Source organism: Oncorhynchus gorbuscha, linkage group LG13 (genome assembly GCF_021184085.1).
Source record: "Oncorhynchus gorbuscha isolate QuinsamMale2020 ecotype Even-year linkage group LG13, OgorEven_v1.0, whole genome shotgun sequence".
Classification (NCBI taxonomy): Eukaryota; Metazoa; Chordata; class Actinopteri; order Salmoniformes; family Salmonidae; genus Oncorhynchus; species Oncorhynchus gorbuscha.
Window position 1 is genome coordinate 13,867,190 of NC_060185.1, and position 22,389 is coordinate 13,889,578.

The following is a 22,389-nucleotide window of genomic DNA, read 5'->3' on the forward strand; positions in this document are numbered from 1 at the left end:
ATACATTTATAACAATAAAACTTGATTTGATTTTAGAGGTGGGAGAGAGATAACACATACATTTGCACACACATACAAATAAACACACACCCACAGACACACACCCACAGACATACACACACAATCACACACGTCTTGCTTTAAGCTGGGACTGTGGCCTAGCTTTGATCAGCTTCCGTTACATAACAGAGCCACAGCAGCGCAGGGGCCCAGGAGACTGCAGAGCTGGACCCGTGTGAGCCTAAATAGCTCACTGCTCAGCTTCTCCTGGACCAGGCCCCAGGGGAGCCATATCACAGCTAACCCACCAGGTAGTGGATGGTGTCCAGCATGAGAGTGGCTAGGGCCTGGACATGGAGGAGGGAGAAGACAGGGTGGAGGATCCACTGGCCGAGAGAGAGAGAGAGAGAAAGAGAGAGAGAGACAGAGAGAGAGAGAGAGAGAGAGAGAGAGAGAGAGAGAGAGAGAGAGAGAGAGAGAGAGAGAGAGAGAGAGAGATGAGGGAAGATGGGGGAAGATGAGAACTAATGAAGATGAGATGAGGGACCCACATAAAGTGTGTCAGATAAACCCAGACGTAAAGAGGAACAGACTAATAGAAGTGGACAGGGGATGCAAACCAATCTATTATCAGCCTGCATCTATTTCAAGTACTCCTCCCCATCACAATGTTTTTCAAGAAAGAAGGAAAAAGATACACACATCACATACAGAAACACAGAGGACGTACTTGGCCGTGTTCTCCTCTCCATCATGCCAACGACAGCAGGCGGATAGGGAGAAGACAATGAGGCAGACAGCAGGGGGATAGGGAGAGAACAATGAGGCAGACAGCAGGGGGATAGGGAGAGAACAATGAGGCAGACAGCAGGGGGATAGGGAGAGAACAATGAGGCAGACGGTAGGGGGATAGGGAGAAGACAATGAGGCAGACAGCATGGGGATAGGGAGAGGACAATGAGGCAGACAGCAGGGGGATAGGGAGAGAACAATGAGGCAGACAGCAGGGGGATAGGGAGAGAACAATGAGGCAGACAGCAGGGGGATAGGGAGAGGACAATGAGGCAGACAGCAGGGGGATAGGGAGAGAACAATGAGGCAGACAGCAGGGGGATAGGGAGAAGACAATGAGGCAGACAGCAGGGGGATAGGGAGAGAACAATGAGGCAGACAGCAGGGGGATAGGGAGAGGACAATGAGGCAGACGGCAGGGGGATAGGGAGAGAACAATGAGGCAGACAGCAGGGGGATAGAGAGAGGACAATGAGGCAGACAGCAGGGGGATAGGGAGAGGACAATGAGGCAGACGGTGGGGGATAGGGAGAAGACAATGAGGCAGACAGCAGGGGGATAGGGAGAGAACAATGAGGCAGACAGCAGGGGGATAGGGAGAGAACAATGAGGCAGACAGCAGGGGGATAGGGAGAGGACAATGAGGCAGACGGCAGGGGGATAGGGAGAGAACAATGAGGCAGACAGCAGGGGGATAGGGAGAGAACAATGAGGCAGACGGTAGGGGGATAGGGAGAGAACAATGAGGCAGACGGTAGGGGGATAGGGAGAGAACAATGAGGCAGACAGCAGGGGGATAGGGAGAGAACAATGAGGCAGACAGCAGGGGGATAGGGAGAGGACAATGAGGCAGACGGCAGGGGGATAGGGAGAGAACAATGAGGCAGACAGCAGGGGGATAGGGAGAGAACAATGAGGCAGACAGCAGGGGGATAGGGAGAGAACAATGAGGCAGACGGCAGGGGGATAGGGAGAGAACAATGAGGCAGACAGCAGGGGGATAGGGAGAGAACAATGAGGCAGACGGCAGGGGGATAGGGAGAGAACAATGAGGCAGACAGCAGGGGGATAGGGAGAGAACAATGAGGCAGACAGCAGGGGGATAGGGAGAAGACAATGAGGCAGACAGCAGGGGGATAGGGAGAGAACAATGAGGCAGACAGCAGGGGGATATGGAGAAGACAATGAGGCAGACAGCAGGGGGATAGGGAGAGAACAATGAGGCAGACAGCAGGGGGATAGGGAGAGAACAATGAGGCAGACAGCAGGGGGATAGGGAGAAGACAATGAGGCAGACAGCAGGGGGATAGGGAGAGAACAATGAGGCAGACAGCAGGGGGATAGGGAGAAGACAATGAGGCAGACAGCAGGGGGATAGGGAGAGAACAATGAGGCAGACAGCAGGGGGTTCTATTTGAGGGAGAGAACAATGATGGCAGACAGCAGGAGGATAGGGAGAAGACAATGAGTCAGACAGCAGGGGGATAGGGAGAGAACAATGAGGCAGACAGCAGGGGGATAGGGAGAAGACAATGAGGCAGACAGCAGGGGGATAGGGATGAGAACAATGAGGCAGACAGCAGGGGGATAGGGAGAGAACAATGAGGCAGACAGCAGGGGGTTCTATAGGGAGAAGACAATGAGGCAGACAGCAGGGGGATAGGGAGAGAACAATGAGGCAGACAGCAGGGGGTTCTATAGGGAGGAGAACAATGAGGCAGACAGCAGGGGGATAGGGAGAAGACAATGAGGCAGACAGCAGGGGGATAGGGAGAGAACAATGAGGCAGACAGCAGGGGGATAGGGAGAAGACAATGAGGCAGACAGCAGGGGGAGAGTTCTATCTGACAGACTGCTTGAAGGACTGTTCTATCTGACAGACTGCTTGATGGAGAGTTCTATCTGACAGACTGCTTGATAGAGAGTTCTATTTGACAGACTGCTTGATGGAGTGTTCTATCTGACAGACTGCTTGATGGACTGTTCTATCTGACAGACTGCTTGATGGAGAGTTCTATCTGACAGACTGCTTGATAGAGAGTTGTTACCTGACAGACTGCTTGATGGAGAGTTGTTACCTGACAGACTGCTTGATGGAGAGTTGTTACCTGACAGGCAGCTTGATGGAGAGTTGTTACCTGACGGACTGCTTGATGGAGAGTTGTTACCTGACAGGCTGCTTGATGGAGAGTTGTTACCTGACAGACTGCTTGATGGAGAGTTGTTACCTGATGGACTGCTTGATGGAGAGTTGTTACCTGACAGACTGCTTGATGGAGAGTTGTTACCTGACGGACTGCTTGATGGAGAGTTGTTACCTGACGGACTGCTTGATGGAGAGTTCTATCTGACAGACTGCTTGAAGGATAGTTCTATTTGACAGACTGGTTGATGGAGAGTTCTATCTGACAGACTGATTGACGGAGAGTTCTATCTGACAGACTGCTTGATGGAGAGTTCTATCTGACAGACTGCTTGAAGGACTGTTCTATCTGACAGACTGCTTGATGGAGAGTTCTATCTGACAGACTGCTTGATAGAGAGTTCTATTTGACAGACTGCTTGATGGAGTGTTCTATCTGACAGACTGCTTGATGGACTGTTCTATCTGACAGACTGCTTGATGGAGAGTTCTATCTGACAGACTGCTTGATAGAGAGTTCTATTTGACAGACTGCTTGATGGAGTGTTCTATCTGACAGACTGCCTGATGGAGAGTTGTTACCTGACAGACTGCTTGATGGAGAGTTGTTACCTGACAGACTGCTTGATGGAGAGTTGTTACCTGACAGGCTGCTTGATGGAGAGTTGTTACCTGACAGACTGCTTGATGGAGAGTTGTTACCTGACAGGCTGCTTGACGGACTGCTTGATGGAGAGTTGTTACCTGACAGGCTGCTTGATGGAGAGTTGTTACCTGACAGACTGCTTGATGGAGAGTTGTTACCTGACGGACTGCTTGATGGAGAGTTGTTACCTGACAGACTGCTTGATGGAGAGTTGTTACCTGACGGACTGCTTGATGGAGAGTTGTTACCTGACGGACTGCTTGATGGAGAGTTGTTACCTGACAGACTGCTTGGGGGAGAGTTGTTACCTGACAGACTGATTGATGGAGTGTTCTATCTGACAGACAGCTTGATGGAGAGTTCTATCTGACAGAATGCTTGATGGACTGTTCTATCTGACAGACTGCTTGATGGAGTGTTCTATCTGACAGACTGCTTGATGGACTGTTCTATCTGACAGACTGCTTGATGGAGAGTTCTATCTGACAGACTGCTTGATAGAGAGTTCTATTTGACAGACTGGTTGATGGAGAGTTCTATCTGACAGACTGCTTGATAGAGAGTTCTATTTGACAGACTGGTTGATGGAGAGTTCTATCTGACAGACTGGTTGATGGAGAGTTCTATCTGACAGACTGATTGACGGAGATTTCTATCTGACAGACTGCTTGATGGAGAGTTCTATCTGACAGACTGGTTGATGGAGAGTTCTATCTGACAGACTGATTGCCTGAGAGTTCTATCTGACAGACTGCTTGATGGAGAGTTCTATCTGACAGACTGCTTGAAGGATAGTTCTATTTGACAGACTGGTTGATGGAGAGTTCTATCTGACAGACTGATTGACGGAGAGTTCTATCTGACAGACTGGTTGATGGAGAGTTCTATCTGACAGACTGGTTTCTATCTGATGGAGGAGTTCTATCTGACAGACTGATTGACGGAGAGTTCTATCTGACAGACTGATTGATGGAGAGTTCTATCTGACAGACTGCTTGAAGGATAGTTCTATTTGACAGACTGGTTGATGGAGAGTTCTATCTGACAGACTGATTGACGGAGAGTTCTATCTGACAGACTGCTTGATGGAGAGTTCTATCTGACAGACTGCTTGAAGGACTGTTCTATCTGACAGACTGCTTGATGGAGAGTTCTATCTGACAGACTGCTTGATAGAGAGTTCTATTTGACAGACTGCTTGATGGAGTGTTCTATCTGACAGACTGCTTGATGGACTGTTCTATCTGACAGACTGCTTGATGGAGAGTTCTATCTGACAGACTGCTTGATAGAGAGTTCTATTTGACAGACTGCTTGATGGAGTGTTCTATCTGACAGACTGCCTGATGGAGAGTTGTTACCTGACAGACTGCTTGATGGAGAGTTGTTACCTGACAGACTGCTTGATGGAGAGTTGTTACCTGACAGGCTGCTTGATGGAGAGTTGTTACCTGACAGACTGCTTGATGGAGAGTTGTTACCTGACGGACTGCTTGATGGAGAGTTGTTACCTGACAGGCTGCTTGATGGAGAGTTGTTACCTGACAGACTGCTTGATGGAGAGTTGTTACCTGACGGACTGCTTGATGGAGAGTTGTTACCTGACAGACTGCTTGATGGAGAGTTGTTACCTGACGGACTGCTTGATGGAGAGTTGTTACCTGACGGACTGCTTGATGGAGAGTTGTTACCTGACAGACTGCTTGGGGGAGAGTTGTTACCTGACAGACTGATTGATGGAGTGTTCTATCTGACAGACAGCTTGATGGAGAGTTCTATCTGACAGAATGCTTGATGGACTGTTCTATCTGACAGACTGCTTGATGGAGTGTTCTATCTGACAGACTGCTTGATGGACTGTTCTATCTGACAGACTGCTTGATGGAGAGTTCTATCTGACAGACTGCTTGATAGAGAGTTCTATTTGACAGACTGGTTGATGGAGAGTTCTATCTGACAGACTGCTTGATAGAGAGTTGTTACCTGACAGACTGCTTGATGGAGAGTTGTTACCTGACGGACTGCTTGATGGAGAGTTGTTACCTGACAGGCTGCTTGATGGAGAGTTGTTACCTGACAGACTGCTTGATGGAGAGTTGTTACCTGACGGACTGCTTGATGGAGAGTTGTTACCTGACAGACTGCTTGATGGAGAGTTGTTACCTGACGGACTGCTTGATGGAGACTGCTTGATTTGTTACCTGACGGACTGCTTGATGGAGAGTTGTTACCTGACAGACTGCTTGATGGAGGTTGTTACCTGACAGTTGTTACCTGACAGACTGATTGATGGAGTGTTCTATCTGACAGACAGCTTGATGGAGAGTTCTATCTGACAGAATGCTTGATGGACTGTTCTATCTGACAGACTGCTTGATGGAGTGTTCTATCTGACAGACTGCTTGATGGACTGTTCTATCTGACAGACTGCTTGATGGAGAGTTCTATCTGACAGACTGCTTGATAGAGAGTTCTATTTGACAGACTGGTTGATGGAGAGTTCTATCTGACAGACTGCTTGATAGAGAGTTCTATTTGACAGACTGGTTGATGGAGAGTTCTATCTGACAGACTGGTTGATGGAGAGTTCTATCTGACAGACTGATTGACGGAGAGTTCTATCTGACAGACTGCTTGATGGAGAGTTCTATCTGACAGACTGGTTGATGGAGAGTTCTATCTGACAGACTGATTGCCGGAGAGTTCTATCTGACAGACTGCTTGATGGAGAGTTCTATCTGACAGACTGCTTGAAGGATAGTTCTATTTGACAGACTGGTTGATGGAGAGTTCTATCTGACAGACTGATTGACGGAGAGTTCTATCTGACGTACTGGTTGATGGAGAGTTCTATCTGACAGACTGGTTGATGGAGAGTTCTATCTGACAGACTGATTGACGGAGAGTTCTATCTGACAGACTGATTGATGGAGAGTTCTATCTGACAGACTGCTTGAAGGATAGTTCTATTTGACAGACTGGTTGATGGAGAGTTCTATCTGACAGACTGATTGACGGAGAGTTGGTATTTGACAGACTGCTACGCTACACTCTTAGATATAAAAAAAGAGTGCTTTGGCTGTTCCCATAGGATAATCTTTTGAAGAACCCTTGTTGGTTCCATGTAGAACCATTTCGGTTCCAGGTCGAACCCTTTTAAATTCAATTTACACAGAGGGTTCTACGCGGGACACAAAATAGAGCTACCCGGAATCAAAAAGATTTATTCCAGGAACCAAAAAATAGTTATTCTTGGAGCCAAAAAGAGTTCTACCTGGACCCAAAAAGAGTTCCTCCTGGAACCAAAAAGACTTCCTCCTGGAACCAAAAAGACTTCCTCCCGGAACAAAAAAGAGTTCTACCTGGACCAATAAAGAGTTATATCTGGAACAAAAACAATGGTATCCTATGGGGACAACTGAAGAACCCGTTTGAAACACTGTTTTCTTGAAGTGTACTTTTTTCCTGAGAGGAACAGGCACTAATCTGAAAGGACCAGGCACCAATCTGAAAGGAACAGGCACTAATCTGAAAGGAACAGGCACTAATCTGAAAGGAGCAGGCACTAATCTGAAAGGAACAGGCACTAATCTGAAAGGACCAGGCACTAATCTGAAAGGAACAGGCACTAATCTGAAAGGACCAGGCACTAATCTGAAAGGAGCAGGCACTAATCTGAAAGGAACAGGCTCTAATCTGAAAGGACCAGGCACTAATCTGAAAGGACCAGGCACTAATCTGAAAGGACCAGGCACTAATCTGTAAGGAACAGGCATTAATCTGAAAGGAGCAGGTACTAATCTGAAAGGACCAGGCACTAATCTGAAAGGACCAGGCTCTAATCTGAAAGGAACAGGCACTAATCTGAAAGGACCAGGCTCTAATCTGAAAGGACCAGGCACTAATCTGAAAGGACCAGGCACTAATCTGAAAGGAACAGGCACTAATCTGAAAGGAACAGGCTCTAATCTGAAAAGACCAGGCACTAATCTGAAAGGACCAGGCACTAATCTGAAAGGAACAGGCTCTAATCTGAAAGGACCAGGCACTAATCTGAAAGGACCAGGCACTAATCTGAAAGGAACAGGCACTAATCTGAAAGGAACAGGCTCTAATCTGAAAGGAACAGGCACTAATCTGAAAGGAACAGGCACTAATCTGAAAGGAACAGGCACTAATCTGAAAGGAACAGGCACTAATCTGAAAGGAACAGGCAATAATCTGGAAGTACCAGACACTGAAAAATAATGGATGCCACAGTAAGTGTCATGCTAGCTGTCGTCACCACAGTGAGATTTACTGAGATACCCCACAGTGGCATGCTATCTGTCTCCACCACAGTGAGATTTACTGAGATACCCCAAAGTGGCATGCTAGCTGTCTCCACCACAGTGAGATTTACTGAGATACCCCACAGTGGCATGCTAGCTGTCGCCACCACAGTGAAATGTACTGAGATACCCCACAGTGGCATGCTAGCTGTCGCCACCACAGTGAAATGTACTGAGATACCCCACAGTGGCATGCTAGCTGTCGCCACCACAGTGAGATTTACTGAGATACCCCACAGTGACATGCTAGCTGTCACCACCACAGTGACATTTACTGAGATACCCCACAGTGGAATGCTAGCTGTCTCCACCACAGTGAGATTTACTGAGATACCCCACAGTGGCATGCTAGCTGTCGCCACCACAGTGACATTTACTGAGATACCCCACAGTGGCATGCTAGCTGTCTCCACCACATTGTTAGCCAGTTGTGACTCAGCAATTTGTGTCCTCCTGAGTCTGTAAGCATTGTGTCAAACCTGGTATCATACACACACACACCTGGCTCCCATCCTCTCTCTTTCTCTCTCTCAAGAGGGGAGATTACAATGTGTGTGTGTTTTTAAAATAGTGTTTGTGTGGGAGAATGTGTGTTCTCTGGTGACGGATTACATAGCGGAGTTGTGTTCAGCCAATCAGCTGCTCCCTTCACTTCCTGTCCCCGAGGAGGGAGCAGCAAGAAGAAGCAGGAAGAAGCAGTGACAGGTGAGGATGAAAGCAGATGGGCTCTCTTATCTCTGTGAGAGAGCTGATTAACCAGTGTGTTAGTGTTTGGGTGTGTATGTTTGTGTGAGTGTGGTTGTGTGAGTGTGGTTGTGTGTGTGTGCGTGTGGTTGTGTGAGTGTGGTTGTGTGAGTGTGGTTGTGTGTGTGTGCGTGTGTGTGGTTGTGTGAGTGTGGTTGTGTGATTGTGGTTGTGTGTGTGTGTGTGTGTGTGTGTGTGTGAGTGTGGTTGTGTGAGTATGGTTGTGCATGTGTGAGTGTGGTTGTGTTTGGATGTGTATGTTTGTTTGAGTGTGGTTGTGCATGTGTGAGTGTGGTTGTGTGTGTGTGAGTGTGGTTGTGCATGTGTGAGTGTGGTTGTGCATGTGTGAGTGTGGTTGTGCATGTGTGAGTGTGGTTGTGTATGTGTGAGTGTGGTTGTGTGTGAGTGTGGTTATGTGTGTGTGAGTGTGGTTATGTGAGTGTGGTTATGTGTGTGTGATACCCATGTTGTGAAAAGAAAAATGGTTGATGTCCACGCCCCTGTGGAAATAAAACAATAAACAATAACAATCTGTCAGTTTTAGTTAGAGATACTGTAACTATTATTTCATTGGATGCATCTCAATCCACGCAGTTCCGCAGGTCTGAGACATCCCATCTGCTGTGAAAGGTGACAGAGCGGTGTTCGTCAGACCATGAGACATCCCATCTGCTGTGAAAGGTGACAGAGCGGTGTTCGTCAGACCATGAGACATCCCATCTGCTGTGAAAGGTGACAGAGCTAGAGCGGTGTTCAGACCATCCCATCTGAAAGACATCCCCATGAGACATCCCATCTGCTGTGAAAGGTAACAGAGCTAGAGCAGTGTTCGTCAGACCGCGAGACATCCAATCTGCTGTGAAAGGTAACAGAGCTAGAGCGGTGTTCGTCAGACCATGAGACATCCCATCTGCTGTGAAAGGTGACAGAGCTAGAGCGGTGTTCGTCAGACCATGAGACATCCCATCTGCTGTGAAAGGTGACAGAGCGGTGTTCGTCAGACCATGAGACATCCCATCTGCTGTGAAAGGTGACAGAGCGGTGTTCGTCAGACCATGAGACATCCCATCTGCTGTGAAAGGTGACAGAGCGGTGTTCGTCAGACCATGAGACATCCCATCTGCTGTGAAAGGTGACAGAGCTAGAGCGGTGTTCGTCAGACCATGAGACATCCCATCTGCTGTGAAAGGTGACAGAGCGGTGTTCGTCAGACCGCGAGACGTCCCGAAAATCGGGTCTTCTCACAAAATCGTCTGTAGCGTCTAGTTTGGAAACATGATGAGACTCACGAACACGACGGCATTCTCCGTTTTGCTCTACGAACCCAACGAACGTCTTCCAACTCCTCTGAAGTTGGTACCGCCGATCTGCCAACTTCTGGCTGTAGCGTTCAAACAGTTTGAGACTCTCACAAACATGTACATATCATTTTTTTGCTCTAGGATGACCCACAGGCATCACAAGTCTTGTCTGAAGGTCCCCCATAATAATAATGTATATAAGTACTATATATATGGAGACTGATGCTACACATACTAGGCTGTTGGCCGCCACAGCATCGAAGCCAACCATGGCTCACCTTCCTCCCTGCTCCATGTAGGCATAGAACACATCCATGTTTCACCAAGAGGAAGTGACATCGTACGTAGACTAAAACAAAGAGAGGCATTCTGACAGTAATCCTTAGACACTGTGGATCCAAAGGGGCTAAACGATGGTTTTTCACTGTCCTCGTTTCTATAATGTTGTTGCCTTGATTTTTTGGGTCTCTGTGTCTCCAGATTCACAGAAACCCAAATATAACCTATATATATTTTGACATGGACTACTGGTTAATGAGACACACTCTTTCTCTCATTATTTGGTGCTATAATTTACCATTGACCTTGAAACATATTATAATGTTGATACACTGTTGTGTCTCAATGAGCCACTAGCCTATAAATAGGAGCTATGTGCAAAGGTCAGGTCACTCTGAGGAAGACGTCAGCTTTACTCTCTGCCTTTATTGTTGAGTTCCCCAACTCCTCTGTACCTTGAATTAGTCCTTTTGAAAGTGTTTCTTGGGAAGCCGTTCTGGTGATTTTTTGTCTTTGTTGTTGAGAACACCTCTTTTTTTCTTTGTTCGCTGAAGAGTGAAGGCCCACCCTCCCTCCTAAATATGAGACTGTTTAGTGACAATATTAAGGGGTTAAATAAATGCAAAAACATGCATAACAAATGTTTCCTGATCTTTCTTATAGCTCTCAGATATCTAATAAAATCAATTAAAATCAAATGGTATTTGTCACATGCGCTGTGTAGACCTAACAGGTGTAGACCTAACAGGTGTAGACCTAACAGGTGTAAACTTACAATGCTTACAATGCAGTTGCAAGAAAAATAAGTGTTACGTAAAAAATAACAAATAACGATCAATTCAATTTAAATATATAACTAATGATAGAGCAGCAGTAAAATAACAGTAGCGAGGCTTTGACAAGGGATACCAGTACAGAGTCAATGTGGAGGCTATATACAGGGGGTACCAGTACAGAGTCAATGTGGAGGCTATATACAGGGGGTACCAGTACAGAGTCAATGTGGAGGCTATATACAGGGGGTACCAGTACAGAGTCAATGTGGAGGCTATATACAGGGGGTACCAGTACAGAGTCAATGTGGAGGCTATATACAGGGTCTACCAGTACAGAGTCAATGTGGACGCTATATACAGGGGGTACCAGTACAGAGTCAATGTGGAGGCTATATACAGGGTCTACCAGTACAGAGTCAATGTGGAGGCTATATACAGGGGGTACCAGTACAGAGTCAATGTGGAGGCTATATACAGGGGGTACCAGTACAGAGTCAATGTGGAGGCTATATACAGGGGGTACCAGTACAGAGTCAATGTGGAGGCTATATACAGGGGGTACCGGTACAGAGTCAATGTGGAGGCTATATTCAGGGGGTACCGGTACAGAGTCAATGTGGAGGCTATATGCAGGGTCTACCAGTACAGAGTCAATGTGGAGGCTATATACAGGGGGTACCGGTACAGAGTCAATGTGGAGGCTATATACAGGGTCTACTCTAGTACAGAGTCAATGTAGAGCACATATGTCAGAGTCAAGGCCCGCGGGCCACATCCGGCCCGCGAGAAGGTTTTTTACGGCCCCTGGGATGATCTTGATTTATTATTAGAACCGGCCCGCAGACCGCAGCAAGCCGGCAGCCCGCAGATCTTTTACACGCACCAATACTACATTTCCCACAATGCAACGGTGACGCACCGAGCAGTAGGCTGCTTCATTTCAATATTTATTGGCACAGCAGTTGTCAGCATCACAGTAAAATTAACTTTCAGATACCCATCAAAAATGGCAAAACGGAAGGTGGACACTGAGAACCGGGGGTTTCAAACAAGGTGGGAGTCGGAGTATTTGTTCACGGAGGTAGCTGGAAAACCTGTGTGTCTTCTGTGTGGAGAAAGTGTGGAGGTACTGAAAGAGTATAATCTGAGACGACATTATGAAACGAAACACGCGGACAAAAACAAGAATATGGACATGGAACAAAGGCTACAAAAGGCAGAGGAATTAAAACGAGGCCTCAAATCTCGACAGGCTCTGTTCAAAAAAGCCAAATCACAAGGCCAGGCTGCTGTCAAGGCCAGTTTTATTTTGGCAGAAGAGATCGCTAAATCAGCCCGGCCATTTACGGAGGGGGATTTCATCAAAAACTGCATGATTAAAGTTTGTGACGAAGTTTGCCCAGAAAAAAGGCAACTCTTTTTAAATGTGAGTCTGAGCAGAAACACCATTGCCGAGAGAGTAGACCAGTTGTCCATCAATCTAAAAGAGCAGCTTGTGAAAAAGGGAAAAGATTTCATTGCATATTCCTTGGCTGTGGATGAGAGCACCGACATTTCTGACATTGTCCAGTTGTCAATTTTCATCCGCGGAGTGGACTCCAGCCTAAGCGTGACAGAGGAGTTTTTGGCTTTACGTCCTATGCATGGCACAACTACGGGGCATGATTTGTATGAAGAGGTGTCAAGATGTGTAAATGAGATGGAGCTGCCTTGGGAAAAACTCGTGGGTTTGACAACCGACGGAGCACCTGCGATGTGTGGACACAGGAGCGGACTGGTGGAGAAGATACGGGAAAAGATGCAAGAGGAAAACGCGACAGGTGAGCTGACAGCTTATCATTGTATCATACACCAGGAAGCGTTGTGCGGTAAAGCCTTGAAAATGGAGCATGTAATGAGCATCATCACGCGCACAGTTAACTTTATCAGAGCCAAAGGTTTGAATCACCGCCAGTTCAAGGCATTTCTGACGGAGTTAGAAACGGAGCATGGTGATTTGCCTTATCACACAGAGGTGCGATGGCTAAGCCAGGGAAAGGTGCTTCAAAGATGTTTCGAGCTTCGTGAGGAGATTTGTCTGTTCTTGGACAGCAAAGGGAAAGACACAACACAACTCCGAGACGAAATGTTTCTGTGTGAAATGGCTTTTCTGTGTGACATTACGAGTCATCTGAATGCAATGAACTTGCAGCTGCAGGGTCGGGATCGTGTCATCTCTGATATGTACAGTACAGTGAAGGCATTTAAAACCAAACTGACTCTGTGGGAGACGCAGATGCGGAAAGAAAATTTGAGCCACTTTCCCAGCTGCCAGACCATGAAAGAGAAGCTCTCTACCAGTGCGTTCCCGAGCGCACAGTTGGCTGATAAAATAGGTATGCTTGCCGCTGACTTTCGACGCCGATTTGCTGACTTTGAAGCACAAAAAAGCAGGTTGGAACTGCTCGGTAACCCATTTGCTGTTGACGTGGAAAGCTCACCACCAAACCTCCAAATGGAGTTGATTGACCTCCAATGCAATGATGCACTGAGGGCAAAATATGCGGCAGTGGGTGCTGCGGAGTTCGCCCGTTTCCTCCCCGACACAATGCCCCAGCTGCGCATCCAGGCTGCTCAAACGTTGTCTATGTTTGGCAGCACATACCTGTGTGAACAACTGTTTTCTTTGATGAACTTGAACAAAACATCACACAGAAGTCGACTTACTGCTGAACACCTCCACTCAATTCTGAGGATTTCCTCAGCTCAGAGCCTTACCCCGAACATTGATGAACTTGTGGAAAAGATGGGACACCACCAAGTATCACCCTCAACCTCAAACAAGTGAACATTACTGTGCAATCACATATTTAGAGTTTTTACTCAGTTCAAGTTTAAAAGATAAAGTTTAATATGTGTTTTCACTGCATGTTACTTCTCCTTAAACAAAGTGTTGTTTTTGATTAATAGATTTTTGCACTTTATTTTATTGTATTTCAATCCAATTATATTTTAAAAATATTTCAGTTGAGTGGATGATAGAAAATTGCTATTATTGTTTTTTTCTTTGAAGTAAATTTAGCCCACTTTTGCTAAAATAGAAAATATAGGCTACTGATGGTGCCTTGAATACCGGTTTCTTTCATTTAATGTTCATGTTATGGGGATTTTTATATAAAGGAAATTTGTCTTTTGTGTCTGTTGAAAATTAAAGATTACTGACAGAGCCATAAGAAAATATTGCTTTATTTATCTGATCATATTGGAATATATTTGTTAGGTTTTCAGTAGGTTCAATTAGGTTCACTAGACTATATGCGTCATTTAAAAAATTTTCAATGAACATTCGAACAGTCCGGCCCTCGGCTTGTAGCTAAATTTTTTATTTGGCCCTCCGTCCATTTGACTTTGACACCCCTGATGTAGAGGCTATATACAGGGGGTACCAGTACAGAGTCAATGTGGAGGCTATATACAGGGGGTACCGGTACAGAGTCAATGTGGAGGCTATATACAGGGGGTACCAGTACAGAGTCAATGTGGAGGCTATATACAGGGGGTACCAGTACAGAGTCAATGTGGAGGCTATATACAGGGGGTACCAGTACAGAGTCAATGTGGAGGCTATATACAGGGGGTACCGGTACAGAGTCAATGTGGAGGCTATATACAGGGGGTACCGGTACAGAGTCAATGTGGAGGCTATATACAGGGGGTACCGCAACAGAGCCAATCAATGTGACAGGGCACCGGTTCATCGAGGTAATTGAGGTAATATGTACACGTAGGTAGAGTTAAAGTGACTATGCATAGATTTTAAACAGAGAGTAGCAGCAGCTTAAAGAGGAGGAGGGGCAATGCAAATAGCCTGAGTAGCCATTTGATTAGCTGTTCAGCAGTGTTATGGCTCGGGGGTAGAAGCTGTTAAGAAGCCTTTTGAACCTAGACTTGGCGCTCCGGTAACACTTGGTTACATGGTAACTGCTTGCCGTGCGTTAGCAGAGAGAACAGTTTATGACTAGGGAGGCTGGAGTCTTTGACAATTGTTAGGGCCTTCCTCTGACATCGACTGATATAGAGGTCCTGGATGTACTGGTGCCTTGTGGTCAGAGACAGAGCAGTTGGCATACCAAGCAGTGATGCGACCAGTTAGGATGCTCTCGAAGGTGCAGCTGTAGAACTTTTTGAGGATCTGAGGACCCATGACAAATGTCTCCCGAGGGGGAATTGGCTTTGTCGTGCCCTCTTCACAACTGTCTTGGTGTGTTTGGACCATGATAGCTTGTTGGTGATGTGGACACCAAGGAACTTGAAGCTCTCAACCTGCTCCACTACAGCCGCGTCGATGAGAATGAGGGCTGGCTTGGTCCTCCTTTTCCTGTTGTCCACTATCATCTCCTTTGTCTTGATCACATTGAGGGAGAGGTTGATATCCTGGCACCACACGACCAGGTCTCTTGGACCTCCTACCTATAGGCTGTCTCATCGTTGTCTGTGATCAGGCCTACCACTGTTGTGTCATAGGCAAACTTAATGATGGTGTTGGAGTCGTGCCTGGCAATGCAGTCATGAGTGAACAGGGAGTACAGGAGGGGACTGAGCACGCACCCCTGAGGGACCCCCATGTTGAGGATCAGCATGGCAGATGTGTTGTTACCTACCCTCAACACCTGGGGGCGGCCCGTCAGGAAGTCCAGGATCCAGTTGCAGAGGGAGGTGTTTAGTCCCAGGATCCTTATTTTAGTGATGAACTTAGAGGGCACCTATGGTGTTGAACGCTGAGCTGTAGTCAATGAATAGCATTCTCACATAGGTGTTCCTTTTGTCCAGGAGGGAAAGGGCAGTGTTGAGTGCCATAGAAATTGCATCATCTGTGGATCTGTTGGGGCAGTATGCAATTTGGAGTGGGTCGAGGGTTTCTGGGATAATGGTGTTGATGTGAGCCATGACCAGACTTTTAAAGCCCTTCATGGCAACAGACGTGAGTGCTACAGGTCGGTAGTCATTTAGGCAGGTTACCTTAGTGTTCTTGGGCACAGGGACTATGTTGGTCTCCTTGTTGGTATTACAGACTCAGACAGGGAGAGGTTGAACATCTCAGTGAAGACACCTGCTAGTTGGTCAGCTCAATGCTCGGAGTACACATCCTGGTTATCTGTCTGGCCCTGCGGCATTGTGAACCTTGACCTGTTTAAAGGTCTTACTCATGGAGAGCATGATCACACAGGACAGACACTTCGGAGAAAAACTTCCTTTTTTATTTTGATTTTTTTGGGGCACTATCTGTTGTTCCATGTAGTGAATCTGTTATTTAATGTGATTGTATGTGCTAATAGCAGAAAAGCTATAGCAGAAAAGCTATTATACATTAAGGCCCCCCGTAGACAGCGCTTAGACTCTATGGTTTAAAAACAGAAGTGTCTTGTTCTAAGGAGTAGGGATAAAACAACCGGGTCTTTCCATGGCATACACCTCCCTTTAACGTGCTCTGTGTGTCCATCCATCACCTAAAGAGCCACTGAACACATCGATTGGCACGTGTCGCTCTGGATAAGAGCGTCTGCTAAATGACTTAAATGTAAATGTAAATGTGTGTTTTTCTGTCGCTCAATAGAAAAGTCTTAGAGACGTGTTTACTGAACGATTCCATGTTTGGTTAATTATGTTTTCCCCTCATGAAACACTGTCGACACGGAAGCCTATTTAACTTCCTCAAAATCCTTATAATGAATCAAACGTATCTTAAGAAATCTGTCATTAATTTAGACATTTGGTCAAGGATGTTTGAGTTGTGCAATTTTACACCTAACTAAGATGTTTGGTACAGTATTTCTCAAGTAAAATAATGTGTGAGGTATTGTTTTATGTAAACAAAGTCAGGCTAATGGGCAGGTCTGTCTCACTGTCTATGCTATTGGATAGAGAGCGATTACCGCATCACTGTCTCATGTTAATGGGAAAATGTACATTATCAAATCAAAACCCAACTTACATTTTTATCATTGTGACGCACGAATATAGAAGGTTTTGAAGGCAACTGAAGACCAGATGTCTCTCAGAGTCACTCAACTCCTCTTTCATCTCCATCCCTTATTCCTCCTGCTGTCTTCCCTCCGTCCCTCCATCCGCCCAGCCCTCCACCTGCTGTTCATTCAGGTGTGAGTGATTGAGGAGTGTATTCATCCCTACCCCCTGCCACTCTCCATTCCTCCAGTAGACCAGCATCCTCCAATCTTACCTGCCATCAACAGATGGCCAGCCACCTGCCATCGACCAGCCAACAAAAGCAGCAATTGCCCCACCTATCTAACAAAGTCACACATCACACACACACACACACACACACACACACACACACACACACACACACACACACACACACACACACACACACACACACACACACACACACACACACACACACACACACACACACACACACACACACACACACACACACACACACACACACACACATACATACATATACACAAACAACTCCTGTGTTTCAAGTAAATCACATGAGAAATCATAGTGGAACTTCTGCTTGATTGGATCTTAATGGGTTACTCAGATCTGTTAAAATGACAGACATGAGTGTAAGCACTAGAGATAATGAGAGTTTATAGATGATAAGTGGTGTGGAGGATGAGAGATGTGTAGTGATGAGAGTTGTGTAGTGGATTAGAGGTGTGTAGTGATGAGAAGTGTGTAGTGGATTAAAGATGTGTAGTGATGAGAGTTGTGTAGTGGATTAGAGGTGTGTAGTGATGAGAAGTGTGTAGTGGATTAAAGATGTGTAGTGATGAGAGGTGTGTAGTGGATTAGAGGTGTGTAGTGGATTAAAGATGAATAGTGGATTAAAGTTGTGTAGTGAATTAGAGGTGTGTAGTGGACTAGAGGTGTGTAATGGATTAGAGGTGTGTAGTGGATTAGAGGTGTGTAGTGAATTAGAGAGGGGGTAGAGGAGGAGAAGGGTGTGGAGGAGGAGAGGGGTGTAGAGGAGGAGAGGGGGTAGAGGAGGAGAGGGGTGTAGAGGAGAGGGGTGTAGAGGAGGAGAAGGGTGTGGAGGAGGAGAGGGGGTAGAGGAGGAGAAGGGTGTGGAGGAGGAGAGGGGGTAGAGGAGGAGAAGGGTGTGGAGGAGGAGAGGGGGTAGAGGAGGAGAGGGGGGTAGAGGAGGAGAGGGGTGTAGAGGAGGAGAGGGGGTAGAGGAGGAGAAGGGTGTGGAGGAGGAGAAGGGTGTGGAGGAGGAGAAGGGTGTAGAGGAGGAGAGGGGTGTGGAGGAGGAGAAGGGTGTGGAGGAGGAGAGGGGTGTAGAGGAGGAGAAGGGTGTGGAGGAGGAGAGGGGTGAGAGGAGGAGAAGGGTGTGGAGGAGGAGAGGGGTGTAGAGGAGGAGAAGGGTGTGGAGGAGGAGAAGGGTGTGGAGGAGGAGAAGGGGTGAAGGAGGAGAAGGGTGTGGAGGAGGAGAGGGGGTAGAGGAGGAGAAGGGTGTGGAGGAGGAGAGGGGTGTAGAGGGAGGAGAAGGGTGTGGAGGAGGAGAGGGGGGTAGAGGAGGAGAAGGGTGTGGAGGAGGAGGGGGGGTAGGAGGAGGAGAGAGGGTGTGGAGGAGGAGAGGGGGTAGAGGAGGAGAGGGGGGTAGAGGAGGAGAGGGGTGTGGAGGAGGAGAGGGGGGGGTAGAGGAGCAGAAGGGTGTGGAGGAGGAGAAGGGTGTGGAGGAGGAGAGGGGGGGTAGAGGGGAAGGGTGTAGAGGAGCAGAAGGGTGTGGAGGAGGAGAAGGGTGTGGAGGAGGAGAGGGGGGTAGTGATGAGAGGCTGACTTTATGATGGTTATTATACTGTCTTATTGTCTCTCACCATGCAGCAACCATCCTTGACAGGAAGATCACACCCTACGTTATTTCAGAACGGATTGACAGCCAACGCTTGCGTGTGTGTGTATGTATGTGCATGTGTGTGTGCTCTCTGTACATAATTACAGATATGATTGACAGCTGCAATAAACAGCCTTTAAGTGACACCTACTGAGTTCAGTTGCCGTGAGCGATGGAAAATCAAACAGGAAATGCAAAAGTGAACGTGTACTAAAATAGAACCCAGTCATTATATTGTTTTACTTTTTCTGTTGTTTATTATTATGGGTAAGTTGGATATGATAATGACTTCACTCTCTCTCTCTCTCTCTCTCTCTCTCTCTCTCTCTCTCTCTCTCTCTCTCTCTCTCTCTCTCTCTCTCATTCTCTTTCTCTCTCTTCTTCTCTTCTCTCTCTCTCCTCTCTCTCTCTCTCTCTCTCTCTCTCTCTCTCTCTCTCTCTCTCTCTCTCTCTCTCTCTCTCCTTCCACCCTTTTCTCTCTCTCCCCTATGTCTCTCTCTCCTTTCATTTTAATTCCTTTGTATCATATTCCTTTGCATCCTGGCCACAGCTCACAGTGAAATGTCAGCCATTACACAGGTCAAGGGTCAACGTTTGCACACATATGATTAAACACACCTGCCCATTCTCAAAGACCAGGCTTTGGATGAAATATGCCTTCAGAAAATGTCATCTCTCCCCTTTGTCCTCCTTTCCCCTCTTCTTCTCTCCACCGTTGGCAGTTTCTATGTTGGCTGAATAGATGTCAACCACTCTGTGAGTAGATTATATATTAGCAGTTGAGTTTAAAGAGGTGTCTGGAAAGCTCTTCTGGCTGTGGTCTAGGCTTTCACACATGTCTGATGTCTTACGCAGCCTCGGGGGTTTTGCAGGTTTAGCAACATCAACAAAATAACATTGTTTTGGGTAACACTCCAACAGTAAGCTACTGTAATTAACACCTGTTACACAGGACACCTTTTGTTTGGGCACACACACACACACACACACACGCAGGACAGGATGCACTGGCAAGTACTTTTTTTAAGTGTACCAAAACTCTTCTCCTGTCTGGTAGCTATCTCACTGCTTAACAGCCATGTATCTCCATGGAGGTGATTTAGCTATCTACCTGCTTAACAGCCATGTATCTCCATGGAGGTGATTTAGCTATCTCACTGCACGACAGCCATGTATCTCCATGGAGGTGATTTAGCTATCTCACTGCACGACAGCCATGTATCTCCATTGAGGTGATTTAGCTATCTCACTGCATAACAGCCATGTATCTCCATGGAGGTGATTTAGCTATCTCACTGCTTAACAGCCATGTATCTCCATGGGGGTGATTTAGCTATCTCACTGCACGACAGCCATGTATCTCCATGGAGGTGATTTAGCTATCTCACTGCACGACAGCCATGTATCTCCATGGAGTTGATTTAGCTATCTCACTGCACGACAGCCATGTATCTCCATGGAGGTGATTTAGCTATCTCACTGCACGACAGCCATGTATCTCAATGGAGGTGATTTAGCTATCTCACTGCATAACAGCCATGTATCTCCATGGAGTTGATTTAGCTATCTCACTGCACGACAGCCATGTATCTCCATGGAGGTGATTTAGCTATCTCACTGCACGACAGCCATGTATCTCCATGGAGGTGATTTAGCTATCTCACTGCACGACAGCCATGTATCTCCATGGAGGTGATTTTGGAGGAGGGAACCACCCACAGATGGAAGTGAAGCTCTATGGTTGTGCATCTCCGTTCTCTCTCTCTCTCTTTTTTTCTCCCTCTCTCGATCTCTCTCTCTCTCTCTCTCTGAGACAGAGAGAGGGAGCAGTTGAAGGTTGTTTGTAGTTGTGTGTCCCAGTGAATATTTGCCTCTCTAATTTTGATTTAGAAATAAACTGCATGGATTAACAAGCTGGCAGAGATCTATCTCTCTCTCTGTGTGTTACTGTAAAGCCTATGGTACCCTCCCATCTGTCTTACTGGAAAGCCTATGGTACCCTCCCACCTGTCTTACTGTAAAGCCTATGGTACCCTCCCACCTGTCTTACTGTAAAGCCTATGGTACCCTCCCACCTGTCTTACTGTAAAGCCTATGGTACCCTCCCACCTGTCTTACTGTAAAGCCTATGGTACCCTCCCACCTGTCTTACTGTAAAGCCTATGGTACCCTCCCACCTGTCTTACTGTAAAGCCTATGGTACCCTCCCACCTGTATTACTGTAAAGCCTATGGTACCCTCCCGTCTGTCTTACTGTAAAGCCTATGGTACCCTCCCATCTGTCTTACTGGAAAGCCTATGGTACCCTCCCACCTGTCTTACTGTAAAGCCTATGGTACCCTCCCACCTGTCTTACTGTAAAGCCTATGGTACCCTCCCACCTGTCTTACTGTAAAGCCTATGGTACCCTCCCACCTGTCTTACTGTAAAGCCTATGGTACCCTCCCACCTGTCTTACTGTAAAGCCTATGGTACCCTCCCTGTCTTACTGTAAAGCCTGTCTTACTGGAAAGCCTATGGTACCCTCCCACCTGTCTTACTGTAAAGCCTATGGTACCCTCCCATCTGTCTTACTGGAAAGCCTATGGTACCCTCCCACCTGTCTTACTGTCTTACTGTAAAGCCTATGGTACCCTCCCACCTGTCTTACTGTAAAGGTACCCTCCCACCTGTCTTACTGTAAAGCCTATGGTACCCTCCCACCTGTCTTACTGTAAAGCCTATGGTACCCTCCCACCTGTCTTACTGTAAAGCCTATGGTACCCTCCAATCTGTATTAGTGTAAAGCCTATGGTACCCTCCCGTCTGTCTTACTGGAAAGCCTATGGTACACTAGTTCATTTAGTTGTCCTTATGTTAGGTCCTGATCTGGCTGTGCCAAATGGCTGTGGGCTACACTAGTTCATTTAGTTGTCCTTATGTTAGGTCTTGATCTGGCTGTGCCAAATGGCTGTGGGCTACACTAGTTCATTTAGTTGTCCTTATGTTAGGTCCTGATCTGGCTGTGCCATATGGCTGTGGGCTACACTAGTTCATTTAGTTGTCCTTATGTTAGGTCCTGATCTGGCTGTGCCAAATGGCTGTGGGCTACACTAGTTAATTTAGTTGTCCTTATGTTAGGTCCTGATCTGGCTGTGCCAAATGGCTGTGGGCTACACTAGTTCATTTAACAGACAAGATTTGGTTATAATTACATGGCATTATTTTATATTGTGTTATAGTATGAAGAATACAATTGAAAAAAGCTGAATAAAATACAAATATTTTCTCCAAATGATTTGAGGCAGTGCGCACATGCAGCTGCTGTGTTGAGAGTTGAACAAAGAAACAGGCACTCCTATATGTTCCATTTATTAATGTAACTTCAGATGTTCTACAAACGTTGGGCTGTTGTGATGTGTAATACATTGTAAAGCTGCATGATGAGACTCTAATGATGATTTGAAAAAAGTATCTTGAAAGACATGAGCTCTGCTTTGTTTATTGAGCCGGCTGTACACACTCCAATAGTCTCTCAATGACAACTCG